Genomic DNA, 16,865 nt, shown 5'->3' with positions numbered 1-16,865 from the left:
GGGGAGAGGGTGCCCCACCAGAAGAAGGGGCTAATTAGCTTGTGCTTTATATCCAACACACCTGTAAAGGGATTTGTACCTCTCCCGGGAATTACACCTTTCTAGCCAGGTTTATAATTATGACATCCTAAGAATTCATGTGTTGTGTGGGACTTGGGCACCTTTATATCAAGGCAATGAGGAGAGAATACATTTGTTTTCTAGAGATAAAGAGAACACAACAGGCCAGTTACGGGAATACATTTCTGTGTTTTATAATCTCGCTGGGAAGATATCTCTTCATATATAAATATAATCCAGTAAAAATAAATCTGTGAAGTAGTTAAACATATTACAGTAGAAAATATTTTAACCATAGGCATGGCTCACCCGGACAGTTATGTCCCTTGTTATTCCTTTCTTTTTTTCTTCTTCTTCTTTTTTTGGTACTGGGGATTGAATTTGTGACCTCACATTGGCCAGACAGGCACTTTTGCTGTTGAGCTAAACTTCCAGCCATCCTCTTATTATTTTCATACAGTCTCTCCACCAGTTCCCTTGTTAGAAATGATTCTATCTGCCTCTGTCTCTGTTGCTTTATTTATTGAGATTTTTTTCAAGGCAGAATCTCACTGTGTAGTAGTTCAGGCTGGCTTTGAACTCACCTGAATAGTCCAGGCTGGCCTTGAGCTCAGGGTGATTCTCCTGCCTCAGCCTCCCAAGTGCTCAGATTATAGGCATGCTAGTCTTTTTTTTTTTTTTTTTTGGTCTTTTTGATATAAGGTCTCTTTATGTAGTTCAGACTAGTTTTGAACTCACTTTGTAGCCCAGGCTGGCCTCAGATTTGCAATGATCTCCTGCCTGAGCCTTCCAAGTGCTGGGATGACAGGTGTGTGCCACCATGCCCAGCTACCTCTACCTGTTTTGAAGAGACTATCTGTCTCGTGAAAGAGTTTTTTGGCTTTTTTTTTTTTTTTACTGTTCCCTTTCAGTATGTGTTTGCTATACTTCATGAACATTATTTGAATTATATGTGATAAATCCTCATTCATATGGCTTCAAAATTTATTACTCTATCTTTTCTTATCAATTAAAATGGATTTCTCTCATGGCTTTGTCATTTGTGTTTATCGTTTGTACTTTACTTCACATCTTGCCTACTGAGGGGGCCTTTATGGATGTTTGTCTCTTTTTGTAATTATAATACCTTTTTAAACACTTGGCCATGCTGGGAATTGAGCCCAGGCTTGTGCAAGCTAAGCGCGTGCTCTGCCACTGAGCTGCACCCCAGCCCTTCTTTTTGTAATTGTTGGTGAACTAGGGTGCTTGCTAATTGTTTCTGGGGGCTGCAATGAGTGCCTGAAGAGACGAGAACCAAATCATTTTGGCCAGAAAGAGTAGCAAGTGGACACCACCACATTCTAGTTTTCCAGTCCAAACAAATGGCCAGCACAGGAACAAAATTGTTGTATTAAAATGCATTGATGACCAAATTCGGTAAATGTGAAAGCAGTTGGAGTGCCAGTAGACAGCGCCTTGTGTGCGCATCTTTCCGCTCTCACAGTGGCCCCTGTGAGTGGATCCTTAGAAGCGGTGTGCGCTTTACACATTGAGCCAGTTGCCCAAGTGGCTGGAGACCACCGCAGGTGACATTTTTATCCTGCAAGTATCCATGGTGTTGTGTGTTATCTCGGTCTTTCACATCTCATTGCTCTGCTTTGCTTTGCTTTGCCTGTTTGAGGCAGGGTCTTACTATGCAGTTCCGGCTGGCCTTGGGCTCACTAGGTAGCCAAGGCTGGCTTCCAACTCTCAGTGATAGCTCAGCCTCCTGGAGCTGGGATTACAGAAATGCACTACCATACCTGAAACCAGTCTTTAGTACCTTCTGATAAATGAAGAAAAATAAGATCTCAGTTTTCTGAGGTTATGTCTTTTTGTTGTTATCTTTTCATATGTCCATTCTATTAGATTTCTTAGGACTCTTATGAAAAGTTTATTCATTGACTTTGTTTCCTTTTGAAGGAAATTTTGAATTTCCTTATTTTTATGTCATCTTTCCAAAATAAATACAGCAACCTTTTATGCTGTGTGTTTAAATACGCTTTATTTATTTATTTATTTGTCTTTTTCATTTTTATCGGTACCGGGGATCGAACTCACGACCGCCTGCTTGCAAGGCAGGTGCTTATGCCGCTGAGCTAAATCCCCAGCCCCAATAAGCTTTATTTTTGACAAATGTCTTTTTTTTAAAAAATTGTCTTTTTACCATTTATGTATTTTTATACATAGCCAGTCAAAAAGTGTAGTATTTTATAGCTCTAGATTTTGGTGCCATATTGAGAGATAAGTCTTCCCTATCCTCTTGTTATAAAGCTGTTCAGATACATATTGTTGATTTGATTTCAGACAAATGTAGAAATGTAGATTTTGATGCCCTAAATAGAAAACCAGTATCATTATTCAGTAGTCTTCCTCACCTACCCAGATGTGGTGCCACGGCGGGGTGTTTTTTGCAGGAATATTCCCGGTGTTCACTGTGTATCTCCCACCCAGCCTCCTGTTTGTTCTCTGGGCTGCGTTGCTCTGTTGGTTTCTGCAGCCGAGCTCCATGCTCCCCTGCTTCCGAGGGAGTTCCCATGGAGCAGGGTGCTGGATGGTGAATTCCAGTATCTTAGAACTGGGAAGGACGCAGCAACTGCTGAAGCAGAAAGGGTCCACCTCCCAGATGTGTGCAAGGGAATGTGCAGGGTGAAAGCAGTGGTGGAAACTAATTTAAAGCTGAGATCATTTTAAGCATCCCCGTATATATTTGGCTTTTGTTTCCATTGAAAGTCATTAAAACTCGCCTATTGCAGGGGAGGAGAAAAAAGGTGTCCTGCCCCTTTGCCAACAGTAACATAATTTCGGTCTTGGAAATAAGTGTCTGGGGAGCTCAATTCCCTGTCGGAGCAGAGAATTCCCAGCCCATGTGTTGCGGCGGAAATTCATTGTTTCCTGAGTTATTTCCTTTTGTGCTTAGTGTGGGGGAAACAACCAAATGTATAGATGGAGTGGGTTTTTTTTTCTTCGCCTGTCTGTCTTGAACCCTGCCCTCTGTAGTGTCGCTTGGTTCTGATGCCTTTTATTATTGTTTTAGGTATCGCTGGAGGCTCCTCACATGCTTCAGGATCTCTTCCGGGAAATCATCTATAGAAACTGAAACTTTAGGTGAGTCTTAAAAAACAAAACAGAATAAAACCTTGATGACTGGCCAATCCCGAGGCCCCCTTGGTACAGTTTTCTAAAGTGTCACAGTCTGTCACAGTGTCTTGTGACCTTGCCGGTGGCTCTGTGCACAGGTGTGCTGAGTGCCTGGTCTCCTTACTCCTGCTGCTGTTTGATCTCTGTATTTAGTGGTGGCAGAAGGGTTGATCGCAGAGGTCTAGAGGAGGGGCTGAGTCGCAGGGGTTTGACTCTGTTATGTTTTACTGTGTAAGTTCTCATTCACACCTGTTTGCTTCATAATTCTTTTGGGGAGAGGATGCAAGAAGTACTGGGTAAAGAATTAATGTGCAAACTTGTGGTGACCTTTGAGCTCACACTGCTGGAGGCTCTGGGGTTTACTGTCCTATGAGATGCAATAGTCCGTGTTTGTCCATGATTGGCCTGCCCCTTCCTTGTCCTGGGTGGGACTGTGTGCATGGTCCCAGGCCATCCTCTGGGTGGGATGCAGCGCTCCATCCTGGTGAAAGTCTGAGAGGGTGCACAGGGTTTTGTACATTTGTCCTCCACAGCTGTGTTATGCGACACCCTGATGTCCCGGCTATTCCTGCTGAGTTGAGCACCTGGGGTTAGGCCACCGGATCTTTGCCTTTCTCCTTGTCTTCCTCTGTAGCTCCTTCTGAAGCTAATCATTTCCATCCTTTTAGATTGTGTGGGGTCTTTTCAGTATTAGTTTTGGTTGGATACCAATAAAGTTGGTAGAGCTGATGTGGGCATTCACTATGTATTTATACACTCTTGTATGTTGTGTTGGATTGTTTCATCAAAAGAGGTTTATTTTTACAAAACAACTTCTATCTAGTGACATCTTTCCATAAAAGAAGGAACATTTTGAAGAAATATTCCTCGAATGCCACCAGTCTGTCTTTGGTGTGGTGAAAGCACTCCTCTCTTCCCACCTCTTCTTGTTTCTCTGCAGGCCAGGGACAGTTTGCCGTGGAGTCAGCAGCCTTAGTTTAAGGTCTGGTTTTGGGGAGATGCTGGGCACATGACTGCCAAGGACTCTTCTGGCTGTAAAACCATGCCACTCCTGTTTTATGTACACTCTGTGTACCCCCACAGGAAGAAATACACCCTGTTTTCACGCTGCCTATTTTCAGAGAATTTTGTGACAGCTAACATGGTCAAACTAAGACAGGTCGGAGGCCGAACACAACGGGAGGGACTGTTCTTCTGGTAACCTCAAGTAGAAAACATTTTTGTTTCTCTGAACATGAAATGAGCTGTGAGTTGCACGGCAGTCCGTGTAGAAATAAAAACCTGACAGTGTCCCACAGCAGTCTGTTGAAAGCATACAGGATCTGCCCTCCCCACCCTCCGGGGCAGCCCCTGGCCAGTGGTATTTGACAGGGAGGCAGGGGGACTGCTGATAGCAGGGGGAGACTGGTGGCAGCTTGACAGGTGAGAAGTCCAGGGCACAGCCAAGAGCAGTGCAGTCAGAAGCCCTTTTCCCAGGCTCTCATGGGGCCCCTGGAGTAGACAGTGTAGGCACTGTCTACTGCTGGGTGGTCTCAGCTGGTGAAAGAGTCGGCGTCAGGGTGGACAGCAAGCTTCTGACCTGTACCTTTCCTGGGACTGTGGATCTGAAAGACCCCTACCAGGTGGCATCTGGTGCTGTGGTCTTTAGGGAATGGGGCATTGTGGTTTTTGTTTGCTTTGCTTTGTGTGTGTGTGTGGGGGGGGGGGTAATTGAGCATGAGCCTGGGAGGCAAGTGGGAGCCTGGAGAAAGAGGGGCCGAGTGACTATGACAGTAAAGAGTAGGGTCTGGGGGAGCATCTCGACCCCCTCACCAGGAGGCCGCAGCATCGTGTTGCTTGTGGAGTCTAGAGAGAGTCTGCGTGGGTTTCAGCGTGATGGCTCAGTCCTTGGACAGCCTCCCTCATCAGCTTCTAGTTTATGTTAAGAGTCCTGTTTTCTGGGAAAGTTAAATGAGATTTGAATGACATACCTGGTTGTCTTCTGTTGTGTCTCCTAATCTTAGTTTTTTGCCTGAATGTTTCACTAGCTGCCTCCACCCAGGGAATGTTTATTCACTGCCCCTTTTAGGATAAAACTGTGTCAATCCACAGCAGCAGCAGAAACACCCATGTTGAGCGTATCGGTCTGGGAGACTGCCTGGAATCTTGACATTTCTGAGAGTATCTAAAATCACCAGCAAATGCTGGCACGGGGCTTTTATTTTGACATAAAGCAAGTAAAAGAGAATTACTCTGAGGAGCTGGATCAGCCCAAGTCTGAATAAAATTTAATGAATGAACAATGTAACCAATCCATCATATTCTAGAGCGTTTCAGAAGGCCAGGACCTTCTGGGTGAGATGTTGTAAGAAAGAGCAATTAACAATGTGAGACAGCCATGCGTCACAGAAATAAATGTGTTGTTTGAAATGGATATATACATGTGAGTGGGGTGTGTGTAGAGGAGAGAAATTGATAGATGGTGTGGGGAACGATAAATGATTTGTTTAACATTTTATTTAATGGCTTGTGATATAGTCTGGATTGGAGAATAAGTGTAATATTCTGAACTTTATCTCTGTGTTCCCTGTAGACCTAGAAGAAAAATATTTCAAAACCTATTTGTAAAGAAAAGAATGGGCTTTGGCTGTCTGCGGGGTTTTAGTTTCCACTGTTGTTTAGGGAGGGGTATTGAATCTGGAAAATTTAAAGCTGGATCTGTGTAGGTGTGTATCGTTCTGTACTAGTCATTTCAGGGCTGTGATGTCAGTAAAGCTGGAGTTGTTCCTGTGCTTCCTTTTCCTCCTTAAGAATGTAATCTATTACACACTTTTGCTCTTTGCCACCCTCTGTGAGTCGCTTTCTTCGGGTTACTCTTCCTGTCGCCCATGAGTGCCAATAGACCTTTCCACGCATCTGCTCCTGAGCCACCGAGAGCTCCTGGTAGTGCTGTCTTGCTGATCAGGACTCCCCAGGCCCATGCTGGGGTCTTTGCTCTGCTCTCCGTTCTTAGTGATCCAGGACAGCAACAGTAGCAGTGTTCAGACCTTTTCGTACTAATCCATCGCATAATAGATTGTGCTATTTCTTAGGTTTTGGGCTAATTATGTTCTTTAGTTAACTTCAAATAATCCTATTGTAGAACTCAAGATTTAAGCCTTGATTGAATTTTGTTGATGCAGGGACTTGAGAATACTTTTGCCTACATTTAAATATTTTTTAAACGATGCTGTAAAAAAAAAAACCCTCTTAATTATCTTTAGTTGTGAAATTCCATTTTTATGAGATCCAAACTGATGACCAAATCCATTCTGTAGTGTTTGTGACACTAGAATTGTGTGGCTTTCTAAATTCATAAGATAACTAGTCCAGTTACAGAGTTTAAACTTTAGTAAGGTTAAGTCAGTCCCCTGTGCAGCCAGCAGCAAAGCACTGTGGAGTCTCATAAAGGCTGATAAGAATCCTACCGATAGCATCCGAACCATGGCCTTATAGAAGGTGTGTTATTTAAAAATGTTTAAATCCACTGGGTATGGCAGCACATACCTACAATCCTAGCACTTGGGAGGCTGAGGCAGGAGGATCACTGTGAGTTTGAGGCTACTGTGGGCTACAAAGGAAGTTCAAGGCCAGCCTGAACTACATAGTGAAACCCTGTCTCAAAAAGCCCCACACAAAATCCCCCCAAACAAGCAAGAGTTCAAATCCACATATTGCATGGGAAATATCTGAATGAACCCCCCTCCAAAAAAAAACCTACAAGGCATTCATGAACTAAAAGAACAAAGCTAGAGGTATCGCAATTCAGAATATACCACAAACCCATGGTAATCAAAACAGGTTGGTGTTGGGTTGGAAACCAGGTGACCAATGGAACAGAATACAAAACCTAGAAATTCACACATTTATAGTCAGTTTTGACAAGTTTTCAATCTCTTCAATGAATGATCTTGGGACAACTGGATAGGAATACACAGAAAAATGAAATTATACCCTGACCTCAGACCATATACAAAGGTCAATTAAGATGTCTTTGATTCTGCAGATGTAGCTCATTTTAGGACACTGCCTAGCCTTTGTGAGACCTAGGTTCAACTCCCAGCAGTGAAAAACAGTCTTAAAGACTTCAGTGTTACACCTAAAACTGTAAAATTACTTTTTAAAAAATGGAGAAACTTCCATGACATCAACCTGGGCAGTTTTTTAAAAATAAATAAATCCCAAAATAAAGATTAGAAAAGCAAAAAACAGGTAAGTGAGATTACATCACACTACAACAGTCTCCACAGGGCAGGGTGGGGGGCTCAAAATACTGAGGAGAAAACCTACAGAGAGAAAATTTTTGCAAACCATAACTTTGGTGCAGGGGTGATATGAAAAACACATAAGGAATTCAACAATAACAAAATAACTGTTAAAATATGATCCTAATAGAGTTGGATCTTTGAAAGACTAAATAACACTGACAAACTTCCAGCCAACCTTATCAAGAAAGGGAAAGAAAAAATTAAAATCCATGCAATTAGGAATGAAAAGGGTAAAATCACAACAGACCCTGCAGAAATCCAGAAGATCACCTATACCTACTTTAAAAACTTGTATTCTAATAAGATGGAAAATACAGAAGAAATACATATTCCTAGATGCACATGAATTACCAAAGCTGAATCAAGAAGATATGGAAATGCTAACTAAACCAATATCAATAATTGAAGATTATTGACAACAAAGGCTCCAAGGGATTCACTATGAATTGCAAAGAAATTTAGTGAAGACCTAATGCCACTACTTCTTAAACTCTTTAATGAAATTAAAGGGAAGCCATACTTCCAAACTCATCCCTGGAGGCAAACATTACCCTGATACCAAAATCAGAGAATTACTGGCCAATCTTCCTAGAACATTGATGCAAAAATCCTCAGTAAGATACCCACAAATAGACTGCAACAAATTGGCAAGAAGCTTATACACCATGATCAAGTGGGATTCATCTCAGGGATGCAGGGATGGTTCAACATTTATAAATCCATAAATGTAATACACCATATTAACAAAGCCAAGTACAAAAATCATATGATCATCTCAGTAGATGCAGAAAAAGCTTTTGACAAAGTCTAGTACTTATTCACGATTTCAAAATTCCTACAGAAAATTGGAATAGATGGTCTTTTTAATCTCAATCTGATAAAAACTACATATGACAAACCAGCCAACATCATACTAAATGGATAAAAAATTAAGCTTTCTCTCTAAAATCAGAAACAAGACAAGGATGTCCACTGTCTCCACTCGTATTCAACATACTCCTAGAAACTTTAGCCAGAGCAATTAGACAAGAGAAAAAAATAAAAGGAATAAAGATTAAGAAAGGAAGAAATTAAACTTATTTTATTTGCAGATGATACAATACTCTAGAATACCTAGATGATATGATACCTAGAATATCCCAAAAAGTCAACCAAAAGACTACTGGATTTAATAGGCAAATTCAGTAATGTACCTGGTATAAAAAAGAAAAAAAAACAAAAACCAAAAAATCAGTAGCCTTCCTATACATGAATGACAAAATCACTGAGAGAAAAATCAGGGAAACAATGCCTTTTATAATAGCATCCAAAAAAATGAAATACCTAGGAATCAAGCTAACAAAGGATGTAAAACACCTCTGTATTGAAAACTACAGTGCTCTGAAAAAGGAAGGTTGAAGAGGATATTAGAGAATGGAGAGATATCCAGTGCTCTTGGGTAGGAAGAACCAATATAGTGAAAATTGCCATACTTCCAAAACTGTTATATAGTCTCAAAGCAATCCCAATCAAAATTCCAATAGCATATCTCACAGAATTAGAGAAAATAATCCAAAAATTCATCTGGAACCAGAAGAGAATAGCAAAGGTGATTCTGAGCAACAAAGGGAAGGTAGGGGCATCACAATCCCTGTCTTGAAATTACACTATAGAGCTACTGTGATAAAAACAAAACAAAACAAAATAGTGTGGTACTAGCAAAACAACAGACCAGAAGATCAATGAAACAGATTAGAAGATGCAGAAACAACTGCAGACACACTCAGCCACCTTATCTTTGACAAAGTTATCTAACATGTTCACTAGAAGAAAGATAGCCTCTTTAATAAATGGTGCTGGAAAAACTGGCTCTACACATGCTGAAGATTAAAGCTGGACCCATGTCTTTCACTGTGTACTAAGCTAAAAGCAGAATGGATTAAAGATCTTAATATTAAACCAGAAACATTAAACTATCTGCTGCAAGATAGAGCAGGTAAAACTCTTGAAGACATTGGTGCAGGCAAAGAATTTATGAGCAGAATCCCAGTTGCACAGAAACTATCACAAAGAATCAATAACTGGAATCTCAGCCTATTGAAAAGGTTTTGTACAGCAAGAGAAACCACCCACAGAGTAAAGAGCCAACCCACAACCTGGAAGAAAATGTTTGCTATCTGTTCCTCAGACAAAGGATTACTACCGAGAACATACAGAGAAGTCAAAAAATCAGTCCTCCCAGATTTAAAGACTCAATGAAAAAAATGGGCATCTGAGATGAATATACAATTCTCAGATGAAGAAATACAAGCAGCAAATAAATATGTAAAAAAACACTCAACAGTACTGGTCACTCAAGAAATACAAATAAAAACAACACTGAGATTTCCCCTGCCGGACTTCTGGCTCCGGCACCTGGCTGGTCCGGGAAGTGTGGTGCCTGTGCTGTTCCTCTGGGAAGACGGCTGCTGGCTCAGGGAAGCAGCTGCATAAAGCCCGAGCAAGGCCGTCTTGCTATCTGTTGGCTGTTCTTCCCGGAAGACATGGAGGCAAAGCCCCGAGGAAAGAAAAAATCAGCAGTGCTGTGTCTGCACAGGAGCATCATTCTGTTCCTTCACATTTCCAGAAGTGCTGCAGTGCGCAGGATTCTGTGGTGAGGAACAACATGAGCGATGGTTCCTAGGAGGTGGTGGAGATTTCGAGTGGAATTCTGTAAGTTTCCAGGGAAACAATTTCTGGGCTAGTAGGTGTGAATTTCTACTGCTTTCAGCGAAAAAAGACTGTGGATGACAGTAGGTTACACCAGATAAAACTTCCTTTTTCTCCCCTGTAAGGGGAGCCCCTGAGCTGGGCCTGATGGGGAGTTTGTGGGGTGGGTGGAGGCTTCTTCCAGGTGAGGGAGGTTGCGCTGGTGCAGCTAGACCTTCTGGAGAGGTAAGTTTCTCAATTCAGCACCAGGGTAGAGATCCTGTATAGTCACAACTGCTCTGGAGCCTTGCTGGGGTGGTGGGCATCCGGACTGGGGTCTGTCTCCTGCTTGTTCAAAGTGGCACATGCCCTTCCAGCTGTGCGGCGGCTTTGTGCTAAGTATCTGGCCCCTGTGTTCAGGGGTGTGTTGTGGCAACAGAGTCACTCCCAAGGAGAGGGAAGGCCCGGGAGCCAGAGCCCTTACCTCCCCTCTTGTTGTGGCTGGCACTTGTGCTACCTGCAAAGATCAGGAATAAAAGTGCCTTCCGGGTTTGTTTATGTGTACACACTGTGCTTGAATGAAAGCATGGAGCTGTGTTCCCTGTGAGGAGCCATGTGCAGCCACCCACTGTCAGTGATGACTAATTCTGGGGCCATCTTAGTTTAGCTAAGCCTTTCTTTCTCCCCACTCAGTATTTTAAAGCAGTTCTTTGTTATCTTACTCATTCCTTTTTGAGACAGGGTCTCCCTGAATTGCCCAGGCTGTCCTTAATTGATAGGCGTCCTGCCTCAGCCTCCTGTGCAGCTGAGATTACTGGTGACATCATAGTGCCCCGCTCTCTTATGAGTTCCAGTCACTATTTCAGTTTATAAGTCTAAAAGTTAGGACGTGGTGTTTTGTGGGATTGTGTGTAAGAAGTTTATTTTCTCTATTTTCCTCTAAGTGTGAAACTTGCCAATAATTCTTTAATATGCAGTATCAGGTTAATGTTGAACTTTTCTATATTGTCATTTACTTATTTATTTTTTAGTTTCTTTCAGTTAGGATCCAAGTAAGGTTTATTCTTTGAAGAGCCTCATTCTCTTTTCGTTCTTAAGTTTTCACCCAAATGCCCCCATCTTTCAGTTGGCTTGTTTTGTGTTCTTTTTTAATCCTTTGGAACCAAAATTCCCAGAGATCATGCATCCTTCCCATCGAGGGACATGGGGCAATGACCAGAGACGTATTTAACTGTCACAGCTGGGAGCTGTTACTGCCATCATCTAAGGAAGACTGTGGACTCTCTAAGGGCCTTGCAGTGCACAGACTGCACACAACCAAGAGTTATTTCACCCAAAATGGCAGTGGTGCTGGGCTTCACAGACTCTGTTGTAGTTTACTGTTCCCCTCCCTGCTTTCAAAGAGACTTCGTCTTGCAGAATTCTTCAGATTGTAGTCAGGTTGTGATTTTCCTGTCTCCGCCTCCTGAGAAGCTGGGATGCTAGACAAGGTGCCAGCACTGTCCTCATTTTGATTGCTGTCCATTGTGCTATTTAAAGTGTACTTCTGTTCCTTGGACTTGTGTTGGTTTTTTTGTAAAGATCTCAAAGTTTGGTCACATTTAAAATTATCGGTGTGTGTGTGTGTGTGTGTGTGTGTGTTGGCAAGAGTATATCATAGACGCTTCATGTGTTTTACATAGTGGCTGATAGTTTCCCTTTTTGTGATATTATTGATCATCAATAACTATGTCCTTTGATTCATTAGAGACTACAAAGCAGTAGTATGCTTTTTGTTTATGTAGTAAAGTATTTATAAAGAAGACTCATTTGCTTACTCTGTGGTTTACATAGGAAAAAATGCTTAATACCTTCTTTTGATATTCAAACAGTAAATTGATTACTTACTAGCAGCCTCCAAAGGTGATCACTGAGATTTATTTTAGTATAAATATAATTGATGTGCTGTAGTTTCATACTTTTAACAAGCTGGATATAGTGAGTCATACTTATAATCCCAGCTACTTGGGAGGCTAAGGCAAGAAGATTACAGGTTCAAGCCCAGCCTGAGCAACTTGATAATACCTGGTCTCAGAGTCATAGACAGACAGACAGACAGACATTGCTGAGGACACATTTTGGTGCATATGTAGTACAAGGTCCTTGATTCTATTCCTAATTATACTAAAAAAAATCTTACTGATGCTCAGCTATCTTGAATTTGACCAGAGAAAACTAAGTTGCCTCCTAAGTTCTTGTAACGTGACTCTTGCATTTTCTCTGTTTTTTATACTTTTTGTGAACAGAAGGTTGCAGGTGTGTTTAATCCTTGTCCCAGACTTTGGTCTGCCAGTTCTGCAGTGGTTTTGAGCATCTAGAAGGCACAGTATAGAAACTGGGCATGAGTGTTGCTACTAGATTCATCACTGTGTCTGCGTCTTTTCAGTGGAGGAAGCTTCAGGGGTGGAGAGAGACTCGACAGTTAGCTCATACTGATGGTGCCAAGAGGAATTCAGGTACTCAGGGTTTGTGCGTAGCATCCTGAGTTTCATATCTACATTCTTGCCTCCGTACCCCAAATCCAGTTGTAAGTGATACCATCCTTTCCTCCTCCTCCTCCTCCTTCTTTTAAATCTTTTTGCCTCATGCTACCTTTACAATAGTCTTCATTTGAAAGATATTTGCAAAACTTCACTCTCTGGTCATACCATCAGCTTCATACATAGTTTTACTGATTTAGTTTTATTTTCTGTTTTTAGGTGTTCCTTTTTTCATTTAAGTTTAAACAATTGTATATAATCTTGTCAAGTCTCCAAAGTCTCATTTATAAAATAAAACTTATTTAGAGCTCCCTTCTCCAGTTGGGCTGCTGCAATAAAAATGCAATCCAGTAAGTGGCTTATAAATAACCAAAGTTTGCTTCTCACAGTTCTGGGAACTGGAAAATATGAGACCAAGGCTCAGGCAGGCTCGGTGATTTATGAGACCACCTTCTGTGCGTGGGGGTTGCACCCTCAGATGGCAGAAGGGGCACAGGTACTTACTGCATTTGTTTTTTTTTTTTTTTTTTTTTTTTTTGTCTTTTTTGTTTTTACCAGTACCAGGGATCGAACTCACGACTGCCTGCTTGCAAGGCAGGCACTTATGCCGCTGAGCTAAATCCCCAGCCCCATACTTATTGCATTTGTGAAGGCTCCAGCCTTGAGACCTGATCTCCCAAAGCCCCTATGCCACTATGCCGAATGCCACTATGTTGGGGGTTACATTTCAGCACAAGAAGGACACAAACTTTCAGTCTATTGCAAGAAGAAATTTGCTTTTACCCCAGTCCTCTTTCTATCCTGATTCCTCCCATTCCCTGGGTGTAGCAATTGGAAAAAATTCATGGTCTTTTCTTGCAGTGTTTGGAATATGTGCAAATATGTGCATGTTCTCATGCTTGCTTCTCCTTTGCTGATGACCAATAGCTTTGGGGTTTTTTACTTAATCTCCCTGTTCTTACTCCATGGCAGAATACAGAGCTGGGACTCCTTCCTTCTTGCAGCTGCCCTGTCCTCTGTCTTAGGAATTTCTTGTAACTGGCTCATTTTGTGTCCCCACGGGTAGACATTTGTGTGATTTCTGTCCTGTAGTATTCTGAATACATTTAGGCCTTGGGTGCTCTTCAAATCATCCTTTTTTGGACCAGGGATTTAGCTCAGTGGTGTAAGTGCCTGCCTGGCAAGCGCAAGGTCGTGAGTTCGATCCCTGGTACCAAAAAGGGAGAAAAAAAAAGAAAGAAAGAAAATAAAATGAAAAATCTTGTATAAGATGACAAATGTTTAAAAAAATTATTTAGCCTCATGGGAGTGAAATTTACAAATTCTGGTTTTGGGATTTTTTGGGGGGGGGGCATATTTGTTCTATAAAGAAGAAAAAAGAATGACCACAGACTGTAATGACTGAACAGGCTTTTGGAGCAGCAAAGAGAGAGAACAGTGTTGGGAAGAAACGGAGAGCGTCTGGTGAAACAGGCCTTAGACAGTGGACGTAGGGGAAGTAAACAGGCTTATAAATGTCTGGGTAAACCCAGTTTTCAGTGACCAGCCTTGGCAGGCTGAGGGCTATGGGTTTTGCACTGCGGGCCAGGATTTAGCAATCTTTTCAGCTGAGGGACCATGCTGTAAATATTTTAGTCCAGTGTGTGCGTGGCAGATACTCAGCTCTGTTGTACAGCACAGAAAGCAGCCATAGACCGCAGGGGAATAGGTGTGGCTGTGCTCCTGTTAAACTTAATTTGTGGGCATTCAACTCTGAATCTCAGGTAATTTTTGTGTGTTAGGCAACATAATTCCTGTTACTTTTCCTCAGTCATTAAAAATGTAAATACTAAGGCCCAGGGCTATGGATCAGTATGCAGATTTCTCAGCACAGTGAGGCCCTGGGTTTGATTTCTTGCACAGGAGTCACAGTGTGCCAGCTGCTGTGGTAGTGCTTGAGGGCTGTTCACCATCCTTAGGCAAACCTGCTCAGAAGGGTTTGGGGCAGCTGTGCTCGCGGAGGCTCTTACCGGGCAGTGTGGGTTCTGCAGACTGGCAGAGGTTGGAGCGTGGGTGTGGCTGGAAGCAGGTTTGGAAATGCCATGTAGATTTCTTCATGTTTTCTTTATTATCTGACATTGGAAAACTATCAGGATGCATGTAGCTCATTAAATTACTTTACACAGAATTGATGCTTCTTTCTTCTTTTAACCCCTTCGCCTCCATTCCTTCCTCCCTCTATCTCCTAGCCCCCCTTCCTTTTGCAAAAGACCTATCTCCCCTTCCCTCATATCCTTTATTTTGCTCTTTATTTATATTTTGGATTCCTCATATGAGAGAAGGCATGTGATATTTAAACTTGTGTATCTGTTTTATTTCATTTAACATTTAGTTCTCAAGGTGCAACCATTTTCATCCAAATGGGTCATGTTTATTCTTCCTTGCAGTAGAGTAGTGCTCCCTTGTACAGTACATTAGTGCCCCATTTTCTTTATCCATTCACCAATGACGGTCACATAGGGCTGCTTCCACGATTTAGCTGTTGTGAGTTGTGCTGCTATAAACATGGCTTTCTATCACTGTGACATGATGTTGTGCTTATTTCTAAAAGCTATGTTCAGTAGCTTCCTGCAGATTGCATGCAGAGAGAGCCCACTATCCTGTACTGTATGTACTTGGGATGGAATTGTCTTATTCTTCGCTTACTTCTCCTGCTCCTGCCTTCTTCTCTTTCCCAGAAGCCCAATACTGAGGCTGTTTAAAGGTGAGATTTGCTATCAGTGGTATTGCATGTCTTGTTTCCTCCTGCCTTTGGAGGCCAACTGTTGAGAAAGTAGCATTTTGTTTGTAGGAGGATAATGAAAAGCTGATATAAATGAAAAGTGCATTTTCATATAATGGAAATTATTAGAGCAACTTTTAAAATATCACTGAGATTGATGCAGACAAGAAGGAGCTGACTATATTAGAAAGTAGGTCAAGTTATCTCATGTTTATGAATGAGATGGATTCCAGTGTAAGTTTAGGCTTATAAAACTGGGTGATACTATAGTGTATATGAATTATCCTTGGCCAAATGGTATTATATCAAAATATAATTAAAAGAAATTGAGTTTGGTTTTTTTTGTCCTTTGTGGTTGAGTATTTTATACCTAATATTTCACAAATTTAATCATCTAGTAAGAGTAGAGAGCTTCTCGTTAATGTTCCCATTTCCTGTCTTGGACTCAGAGTTGGCTCCAGGGAATGAACCTGGAGATTTGAGCAGGAGGTAAGCCTTCCCACCACCCTCGGGAAGTTTGGAGGAACCGACTGTTGGTTAAGCTCCTTGGATACTCCCTCCTCCCAGAGTCCTTTATCTATCCCAGCATCAGGCAGCTTGTTTGTCTGTGGGGTTAGGAACCTGGCTCTTGAGCTGCTTGCTTAGACCCTGAGCATCTTCTGCAAAGCCATTTTCCCTGGATTCAGGTCCCAATCATGGTTACATGGAGGTCGGCAGGTGGATGGCACTCAGCCCTGCAGCCTCTGCCTGCTACCTGTGAGCCCATCCACTGTGTCCACCCGGCGTCCAGCTCCACAGAACGCCTTTGCAGATACATGCTGCCACCGCCATGCTGCCTGGCCAGGGAAACAGAATTCCCTCCTGTTTGTGTGTGGATGTGTTCCGATAGGTTCACCTGCTAGTCAGGCTGATGGTGCCACACCACTGTCCCTAGTTAACCCTCCCTTAATTTCACAGTGCTCCTGACTACCAATAGGACCTCAGAAAGCCTTAGATGCTGTTTCACAAAGATCCGTGTCAGGCTGACATGGTGACGACTTAGGGAAGGAACCCCTGGGGTTTAACAGTGCCGGTATTCAGTGATAGAGGGGTCTCGGCCAGAATTTCACTGTCCCTAGGTGAGGAGGTGGGTCATAGTGCTGTCCTAGCACCCCCCGCTTAAGCATCTATTGCGTTAACCTCACGGAAGGCCAGTGGTGCAGCTTCAGTACCCTGACCACCAGATTCCTCCACAGTGGGGTTAAGTTTACCTTTTTCCCCTGGGTGAAACCAGTCAGTCACAAGTAGGTAACCAGAAATAATACTAGGAATGGTACTGCAAGCAGAAGGTCTTTGAATTTTGAAATTGGACAAGCTTGGGTATCAGTCCTCCCCACCACTTCACATGGTGTAAGCTTTGCCTTCTATGTGTGT

General features: G+C 42.3%; 1 protein-coding gene across 7 annotated transcripts in view; it reads left to right on the top strand.

The window, feature by feature from the left end:
* Nucleotides 1-16,865, top strand: part of Tln2 (talin 2) — a 377,519-nt gene that overhangs the window by 150,027 nt on the left and 210,627 nt on the right. For all 7 annotated transcript variants that reach the window (XM_063243368.1, XM_063243367.1, XM_023562272.2 and 4 more), the window contains one exon: nucleotides 3,116-3,186. The gene's annotated coding sequence lies outside the window, so the exon portion shown is untranslated. The remainder of the gene's footprint in view (nucleotides 1-3,115; nucleotides 3,187-16,865) is intronic.

The sequence above is a fragment of the Cavia porcellus genome, unplaced genomic scaffold (genome assembly GCF_034190915.1).
Source record: "Cavia porcellus strain 051 isolate PalLab524CR breed Dunkin Hartley unplaced genomic scaffold, mCavPor4.1 scaffold_38, whole genome shotgun sequence".
In the NCBI taxonomy this organism is placed as follows: Eukaryota; Metazoa; Chordata; class Mammalia; order Rodentia; family Caviidae; genus Cavia; species Cavia porcellus.
The sequence above is the reverse complement of the archived record's forward strand: the minus strand, read 5'-3'. Positions and strand labels throughout refer to the sequence as shown.